Source organism: Glycine max, chromosome 16 (assembly GCF_000004515.6).
Source record: "Glycine max cultivar Williams 82 chromosome 16, Glycine_max_v4.0, whole genome shotgun sequence".
NCBI classification, from domain to species: Eukaryota; Viridiplantae; Streptophyta; class Magnoliopsida; order Fabales; family Fabaceae; genus Glycine; species Glycine max.
The window spans coordinates 20,233,668-20,242,563 of NC_038252.2; positions in this window are offsets into that span (position 1 = coordinate 20,233,668).

Genomic DNA, 8,896 nt, shown 5'->3' on the forward strand with positions numbered 1-8,896 from the left:
TATATCTTGCAAAAAATGATAAAAACAACTTAACCAATGTTTAGTTCTCAAAGAACTATGTAGGTCTGATTTCCTCATCACAATTGAGGAATACGTAGGAGCAAGGGAAACACCCTTGTCGACCACAAAAAGATAAAAAAATACAAAAGGCATAAAAAGACATAAAAACATAAAAGGGGAAATAAAACAAATTGAAGTCATATTTGCACACTTGATTAAAGGCTGTCGTCCCTTGTGACGGACGCGTGGGGTGCTAATACCTTCCCCGTGCGTAAATATAACTCCCGAACCTTTCACCCTCAAAGTTCGTACACCACACCTTTCCGGTTTTTTCGATGTTTTCCTCGAATAAACATTGGTGGCGACTCCACACATTTTCCTCCCATGGAAGACGCACCCGTGAGTCTCGCGTCGCCCTCCCGCCGAAGGGTAGGTTGCGACAGGGATCAATTACCCCTGTCAAAAACATAAAGGGCTAAAGGGTGTTTTGGGTTCCACTAGAAGGAGACGTCATTCTGAAAATCTGATCATGTCAATGTTGTTGGGGTTTAGCGAAGGTCACGAAAATAATATCAATTTTATAAAAAGATAACTTTTAAAACATCACATATTCAAGGGTTTTTCAAAATAGTGTAAAAACATCCTATTACGGTACCCAAAACACAAGAGACACTAAGAAAAACTCAAACTGACTAGGAGAAGAGCATAAAATTCAAGATTACCTCGGAGAAACTACGAAAGAAAGGATTCAGAGCTTGTTTTATACTGAATCTTTGAGGTGGGTTCTAAGGATTTGGCGGCAAGCGGTGACGGCTCGTGGTGGCCCCTGGTGGTCGTGGGTGGTGGAGAAGGTATTAGGGTTTGGGTGGGCATTTGGAGAGGAGGAGAGTGAAAAAAAATGTGTTTTTCACACTGAATAACGTATTTATAATCTGTAGATCTCGCTTAGCATAATTCTTCTCGGGTTGGGATTTGCACTGAGCATAATCCCTCGTGTGTTGAGTGTGACATTTCGCGCTGAGCATAATTCCCTCATAGGTTGGAATTGCATTTAGCGCGATTTGGTGCTAAGAAAGATGTAAGAGTAGTTATTTTGCAAGTCCCAATGGTCAAACCTTGGGGATGTAGGTTAGGAATCTATAGTCCAAATTTGAAGGGGATCCAATGGTTAACGAATCTGGGTTCACGATTTTATCAGAACAAGTTTAGGTAAAACTTAAAATCTCTTAATTTCGACTTAAGTTGATAAAATTCCACATAACTCAACATCCACATCAAACAAATCACACATGGTTAATTCACATAATATGTCAACTCATCCAAGTCAATCACATAACTAAACAACACGACAAATACATTTAAACATCAATTTACATTTAGCGAAAGGGTGTTACACTAGCCATGGATACGACTCTTCTCAAGTCAAGAATGTCAAGTGAGGCCAGCGAGTCCCTCGAAGTAACCAAAAATGTCCTTAGTCGACTTATCACAACTCAAAATCCCCCAGGTTCTTTTGAACCATTCGGACCATCCACTAGTGTACCTATTGTATGTTATTCACCCTCTCTTAACGATTCTTCACTCATACTTCATAATGATAAGCATCAATTCCCAAATGACGATTGTTTCAGTGCATGTGAATAGATGTTAGAGGACGTTTCCCACTAAGTATAGGGTCATACCCTCAATTCCCAACATGATAATCTCACTAAATCTAACACAATCTCACCACCATGTTCGTCTATTCCTTTCCTTCTTGTCCTTGTAATGCATGCCGATTCGCATGAATCTCCAAACTGTAAGTCTTCTCCGTTGTGCACACACACACACACAAATATCAGGGGAGGAAGGAAATTAACTCCCTTCCCTCTTTAGGTTCACCATTACTATGTGTCATACCCTAATTTCATCTGGGGACCATTGTTTGTTGGCATGCAACCTTCGTTTGACCACTTCAAAATGTTTAACACCCATCGCCGTGGAATCCGTATAGTTCTAGGATGTTTCAGAGAAAAACTAGCCAAAAACACGAAAATGGGAGTGTATTTAGCAAAGTGGGGGTGTGTAAATAGACTATTACACCTTAATTTCATTCGGGGACCGTTGATGATTGCTTCGGAAGGCTTAACATCCACCTCCATGGAATTTGTAAAGTTACGCGAGGTTTCAGAAGGAAAACAACCAAAAAAACACAAAAATGGGGGGGGGGTGAACTTATCAATATAGGGTGTAAATAGCAAATTTTGAATCTAGGTTTGGAAACTGGGTTGCTTAAGAAGGAAGCAACATAGCTCACCTGAGTGAGCTGAGCTCGCCTAGGCGAGCTAGATGGCAACCTCCTTCCCTGTTTTGTTGAAAAATGATTTCTGGGGCCTCCGAGGCTTCAGTAATGCTTCCGTAAAATTCTCGTAACCTTAAATAAGCATATTGCACTTAAGATGAGTGATAAGGAAGAGAAAAAAGAAGAAAATCAAGTCCGATATGCTTCCATAACTTTTCTGTAAATTACGAAAAAGGATGGTGAACTTAGTAAAAGAGGGGTGCCTCGGGAAACTTTTTGGCGAAGCCACCTACTCGCCTGGGCGAGTAGAACTAAGGTGCCTCTTAGTTAGAAAATCCAAGCCAAGGTGCTTCCGTAACACTTCCGAGACGTTTTCGTGAGCAATTTCGTGATGATTTTCCACCGTTCTTTGCCATTCTTCGTCCGCACTTCGTGCGTTCTTTGTTCTTCAATCGGTAAGTTTTCAAATTAGAGACTTTCAATTCATTTCATGTTTTGTTGGCTTTCATCTTCATTTTGTTCACTTTCGGTTTTCTTTTCTTCCGTTTTTAACAAGCTTTAATTGATCGTTTAAGTCGTTATCTCGTCTAATAAATAATAAAATGAATTTCAACCGATCATTTGTGTTGTAATCTTGTTTAATCACTATTAAAATAAAATCCAACCGATCTTTTACGCTGTAACCTCGGTTAAATAAAAAAAGGCAAAATAATAATAAAATAATCAAAATATCTTGAAAAAAAATAATAAAATAATCAAAATATCTAGAGAAAATAATAATAAAATAATCAAAATATTTTTGAATAAAATAATAAAAAAATTCAATTGGACGTTTTTCTTTGAAAGTTTCCTTGAATGAATTGAGTAATAACCAAAGTGAAACTAAGGGTAAAATCAACTCATAAATCAAGCTTTGTCCACAAAAATCACTAAAAACTGTTTTAAGGTCCAACGCCTTAAATGATCCTCTTTGCTTTTATCAGTTAACATGAACAGTTCAAAAGCATAAAATCAACACGTAACTTTACCGCTTTTGCAAGAATTACGTAGGTTTGATTTCCTCATCACAATTGAGGATACGTAGGAGCAAAAACCCCACTTTTGTCGACCACTCCAAGAGATCGTTAATGGTCCAACTGACGTGATCCTGACTAGGAGCGGATCGCTTGATACAGGTGATGTGCCATTATTTTCTCTTATTTCTTAAACCTTTTTGCACCATTTTAATTACTGATTAGTCTTAATTGTCAAATTAATTAGGTAGTTTTATTATTTGGGCTCATTCAGCTAATTTGATGTTTTTAATCTAATTTCAGGAATTAATGAAGCATTGAGCTTAATCTGGATTTTGGTTGTGGACTTAAAGAGGGCAAATAAAGCAATGTTTACCTTAGTTAATTTCTAATTAGGAGATTGCAATTTTATTTTATGTTGTTCAGTTTTTATTTCGTTTTGGGCCAGAATAATGTAATAGGGCCCAGTGACTTTGAGTGACCCTTATAAATAGCAACCTTGGGATTCGTGTAAGGGGGCATTCTATTATTCAAAGCATAGTTTTAGGGTTTTACATTTTGAGCTTGATATTACTGTTCACATGAATGCATTTTCCATTTTTCTGCTTCTTATTGCAAATTCGTTTCTTGTTCCTTCTTCTGCTTTCATTTACGTTTTATGCCTTTAGCTTCATTTACGTTTTTGCTTCTAGTTTCATTTACATTTTCTGCTTTTGTTGAAATTATGGAAGGCTAAATTTCTGATGTTGTTTCCTTCTGAGGACGAAGCTTAACTCTCTTCGAGGTTCTATTTATAATGTAGCTTCCTGGCAGTTTTCCTTTCACCAATTAACCTACATTCGTTAAAATTAATCTATGGATGCTTCGTGTTCGATTAATTGCCTCTGAGCTTAACTTGCGTTCATGCTTAATGAACGAAGGGTTAATTGGTGTATGTGTTGCCTAATCACGTATTGACAACCCTAAGTTGATTTTCGCTTAGTAAATTAAAATAGGGTTGGATTAAGTTGTTAACTGTTAGGGACGAACTCTTCATAACCTAGGACAAGAGAATGGCTTCTGAATCAGAGGAAACAACACATTTTTAATACTATTAATTTCGTATTCCAGTTCACTTGTTCTTTAATTCACAAAACAAACAACCCCCCCCCCCCCAATTGTTACTGTTACTGCAAGTGTATTATGAACATTTGGTTTATCATTGCTTGTTGGGAAACGACCTAGGATCACTTCCTAGTTACTGCATTTTAATGTTTATTTGATTCGGGTACAACCTCGATCAAATTTGGCTCCGTTGCCGGGGAGCAGTGTCCAAAGGTTCATAATAGCTGGTCATTCATGTTTTATGTTTAGTTGTTTTATGCTTTCGTGTTGTGTTAGTGTTGTTTAGTGTCTTGTTATTTTGTTTAGTGTGGTGTTTGTTTTAGTTTTTTTGTTCAGCGCTTCCCTTGTTTCAGTTTTTGTGTTTTGCTGTGAATAGTGTTTTGCGACGGATTTAGCAACCACTTTTGCTGAACTGGAAAATAGAGTAGTAGTGCAAATCCCTTAGTGACGGATTTAAAGACTACATCCTGTGAATTAATTGGGATTTTTTTTTTGGTAGCTAGAATTGTTATTTTTGGCTGAATTTTTTTGTGGTAACTTCTTTTGATCCATATTTTGTGGGAAAAATATCTGGAGTCCTTAGTTTGGTCAGATTTGAAAGTTCCAAACAAGTAGTAAATTTGATTTTTGTCAAAACTTCAAACGGCCATAACTTTTGCTCCGGTTATCAGAATCGCTAATATTATATATGTATTTGAGGTAGAAAAAAATTTCTCATGCCGTGGTAGCCAGTCTAAGGTCTCCATCTTCCAAAAATTGCGATTCTGTCAAAAGTTTTTTATTTTCCAAGTATTATTCTCTTATTTTTCTTAACCTACCATTTTTAGCTTCTATAGTTAGACTTTGAATTTTTGTCTGAAATTTTGTGTTCTATCTTCTCATCATTTTATAAGGTTGCTCACAAAATTTCAAGTCATTTGGATATCAATTGAGGGTAGCTGTAGTTCAAACCTACATTGTTACTTACATGAGAAGGCAACTAGTTATGCATGCTGAATGTAGTGTGACTAGAGGCAATCCATCTGACTTACAACCCTTTGATCTTGAGATAGATAGGACATTTCATAGATTAGTTAGGCATCATTTTGTACCTTTTGAGCATTATGTTATTGGTGAGTCTGAGCATTCTGTGGTTGGTAATTTTGAACATCCTGATTTTGAGCATTATAGTTTTGAACATTCTGAGAACATGACACAACCTCCACCCCATGAGAGGACTCTAAGGGAAATGGATGCACCTGATTTCACCTACGAAAGCTTGTGCATCCAATACCCTGATGAGGATGTCCCATATGTTCTTAAAACTAGATTGATCCATTTGCTTCCAAAGTTTCATGACCTTGCAGGTGAAGACCCGCACAAACATCTGAAAGAATTTCATATTGTCTGCTCCACCATGAAACCCCAGATGTCCAGGAGGATCACATATTTCTGAAGGCTTTTCCTCATTCTTTAGAGGGAGTAGCAAATGACTGGCTATATTACCTTGCTCCAAGGTTCATCACGAGCTGGGATGACCTCAAGAGAGTATTCTTAGAAAAAATTTTCCCTGCTTCCAAGACCACGACCACCAAAAAGGGTATTTCAGGCATTAGGCAACTCAGTAGAGAGAGCCTATATGAATACTGGGAGAGGTTTAAAAAACTATGTGCCAATTGCCCTCACCACCAGATTTCGGAGCAGCTTCTTCTCCAATATTTTTATGAAGGACTCAGTAACATGGAGAGAAGTATGATAGATGCTGCCAGTGGTGGAGCCCTTAGAGACATAACCCTTGCTGAAGCCAGAAATTTAATTGAGAAGATGGCTTCCAACTCCCAACAGTTTAGCGCTAGAAATGATGTTGTAGTCATTGGAGGAGTGCATGAGGTAGCTGCAAACTCATTTGCATCATCTGAAACTAAGAAGCTTGAAGGTAAACTAGATGCCTTGGTTAACCTGGTAACCCAACTGGCCAAGAATCCAAAATTTGTACCTGTCGCAAGACTTTGTAGGTTATGCTCCTCTGCCGACCACCATACAGACCTTTGCCCTTTTGTGCAGCAACCTGGAGAAATTGAACAGCCTGAGGCTTATGCTGCAAACATCTACAATAGACCCATTCAACCTCAGTAGCAAAATCAGCCACAACAGAACAATTATGACTTCTCCAGCAACAGGTACAATCCCGGGTGGAGGAATCATCCCAACCTTAGATGGTCGAATCCTTCACAATAGCAGCAACAACAACAACCTTATTTTCAGAATGCTGCTGGCCCAAACAGACCATACGTTCCTCCACCAATCCAGCAACAACAACAACAACAGTAACAACAACAGCCCCAGAAATAGCAAACAATTGAGGCTCCTCCACAACCTTCCCTTGAAGAACTTGTGAGGCAAATGACTATGCAAAACATGCAGTTTCAATAAGAGACCAGAGCCTCCATTCAGAGCTTAACTAATCAGATGGGACAATTGGCTACACAGTTAAATCAACAATAGTCCCAGAATTCTGACAGATTACCTTCTCAATCTGTCCAGAATTCCAAAAATGTGAGTGCCATTACATTGAGGTCGGGAAAGCAGTGTCAAGGACCTCAACCAGCAACATCTTCCTCATCTGCAAATGAACCTGCCCAACTTCACTCTACTCCAGAAAAAGATGATGACAAAAATTTAAAGAGTAAGTTGCCTAACAATTTCTATGCAGGTGAATCTTCCACTGGTAATTTTGATTTACAGAAGCTACATATCCCTCTTCCATTCTCTCCAAGAGCAATTTCCAACAAAAAAATGGAAGAGGCAGAGAAGGAGATCTTGGAAACATTTAGAAAAGTAGAGGTAAACATACCTCTGCTGGATGCAATAAAGGAAATTCCAAGATATGTGTCGCAACCTACCCTTCGGCGGGAGGGCGACACGTGACTCGCGGGATGCGTGTTCCACGAAAGGAATACGCGCGGAGTCGCCACCAACGTTTATTTGAGGAAAACGTCGGAAAAACCGGAAAAGACGCGATCTACGAACTTTTAAGTGAAAGGTTCGGGAGTTGTATTTACGCACGGGGAAGGTATTAGCACCCCACACGTTCGTCCCAAGGGACGGCAGCCTTTAATCGAATGTGCAAACATGACCTTGATTTTTTATGTTCCCTTTTAAGTCCTTATATCCTTTATACCCTTTTTATATTTTTCTCTTTTTGTGGTCGACAAGGCTGTTTCCCTTTGCTCCTACGTATTCCTCAATTGCGATGAGGAAATCAGATCTACGTAGTTCTTTCTTATCAAGTGATTCTTTTTTTACTTTAAGAGGTGATCATTTTAAGGCGTTGGACCTTGAAAATGATCCATTTTACTTAGTGAGAAATTGAAATGACAAACTTCAAAAACCTATTTTTGTGGACAAGCTTGACTAGGCGAGTTGATTTTAGCCTTAGTTTCACCTTAGTTATTAGTCAATTCGGTTAAGAATGAGAAATCCCAAAGAGAAAATGTCCGGTAGATTTTCCGCTTTATTTTACTTAAAGTTATATTTTTGTTATTATATTATTATTTTATCTCTTTTTGATTTCCAACGTGGTTACGGCACGACCGAACGGTCGGAATTTATTTTAACCAAAGTTTACGGATCATACAATTCAAATGTTCGGTAGAAATTTATTTTATTTTTAAGTTAAGCGAGAAATGACTTAAGTAAAATGGCTTAAGCACGTCAACATGGGGTATAAAAAGTAAATGAAATGAGAATAAAAATACACGAAACACAATGTGGACCACCACGGGTACATAGAATGAATCGAAAAGCTTGGTTCAAGGTACTTACCCGTTGAAGATCGAAGAACGATGAAGAACGAATGAAGAACGTCGAAGAACGGTTGAAACCTTTGCGAAATTCTTCACGGAAAACGTTATGGAAACGTTTCGGAAGCGCCTCGGCTTAGATTTTCTTCACGGAAACAATTTTTCCAAGCAAATTCGAAAGAGAGAGAAGTGCCTAAGGGGCTGAACCATTTTCTTCTTCACTTCCTCCCCTATTTATAGCAAAATAGGGGAGATGCTTGCCGCCCAGCTCGCCCAGGCGAGCCAGGTTGCTTCCTCCAGAAGCAACAGCCTTCTGGAGGAATCTTCTGGAGGGCCCAAGTGGGCTTGGTTGCTATTTGCACCCCCATTTTTACTAAGTACACCCCCCTTGCCTTTTTTTGGTGATTCTTTTTTTCGTAAAGTTACAGAAACTTACGAATTTCGTAACGATACTTGTTTTCTTTCCGTAATGTTACGGAACCTTGTGGATTACATAATCATCCCCTTTTTGACTTACGGAATGTTACGGAACCCCACTATTTATGCAACGATGCTTCCATTTGATTTCCGGTGTGTCACAGAACCTTACGGATTGTGCATCAATATTTTCTTTTGTTTTTCGGCATGTCCCGGAATTTCACAAATTGCCTAATGATGGGTGCCAAGCACCTCACAAGGACCAAAGAAAAGTCGCATGTCATCAAGCAAAGGTCCCC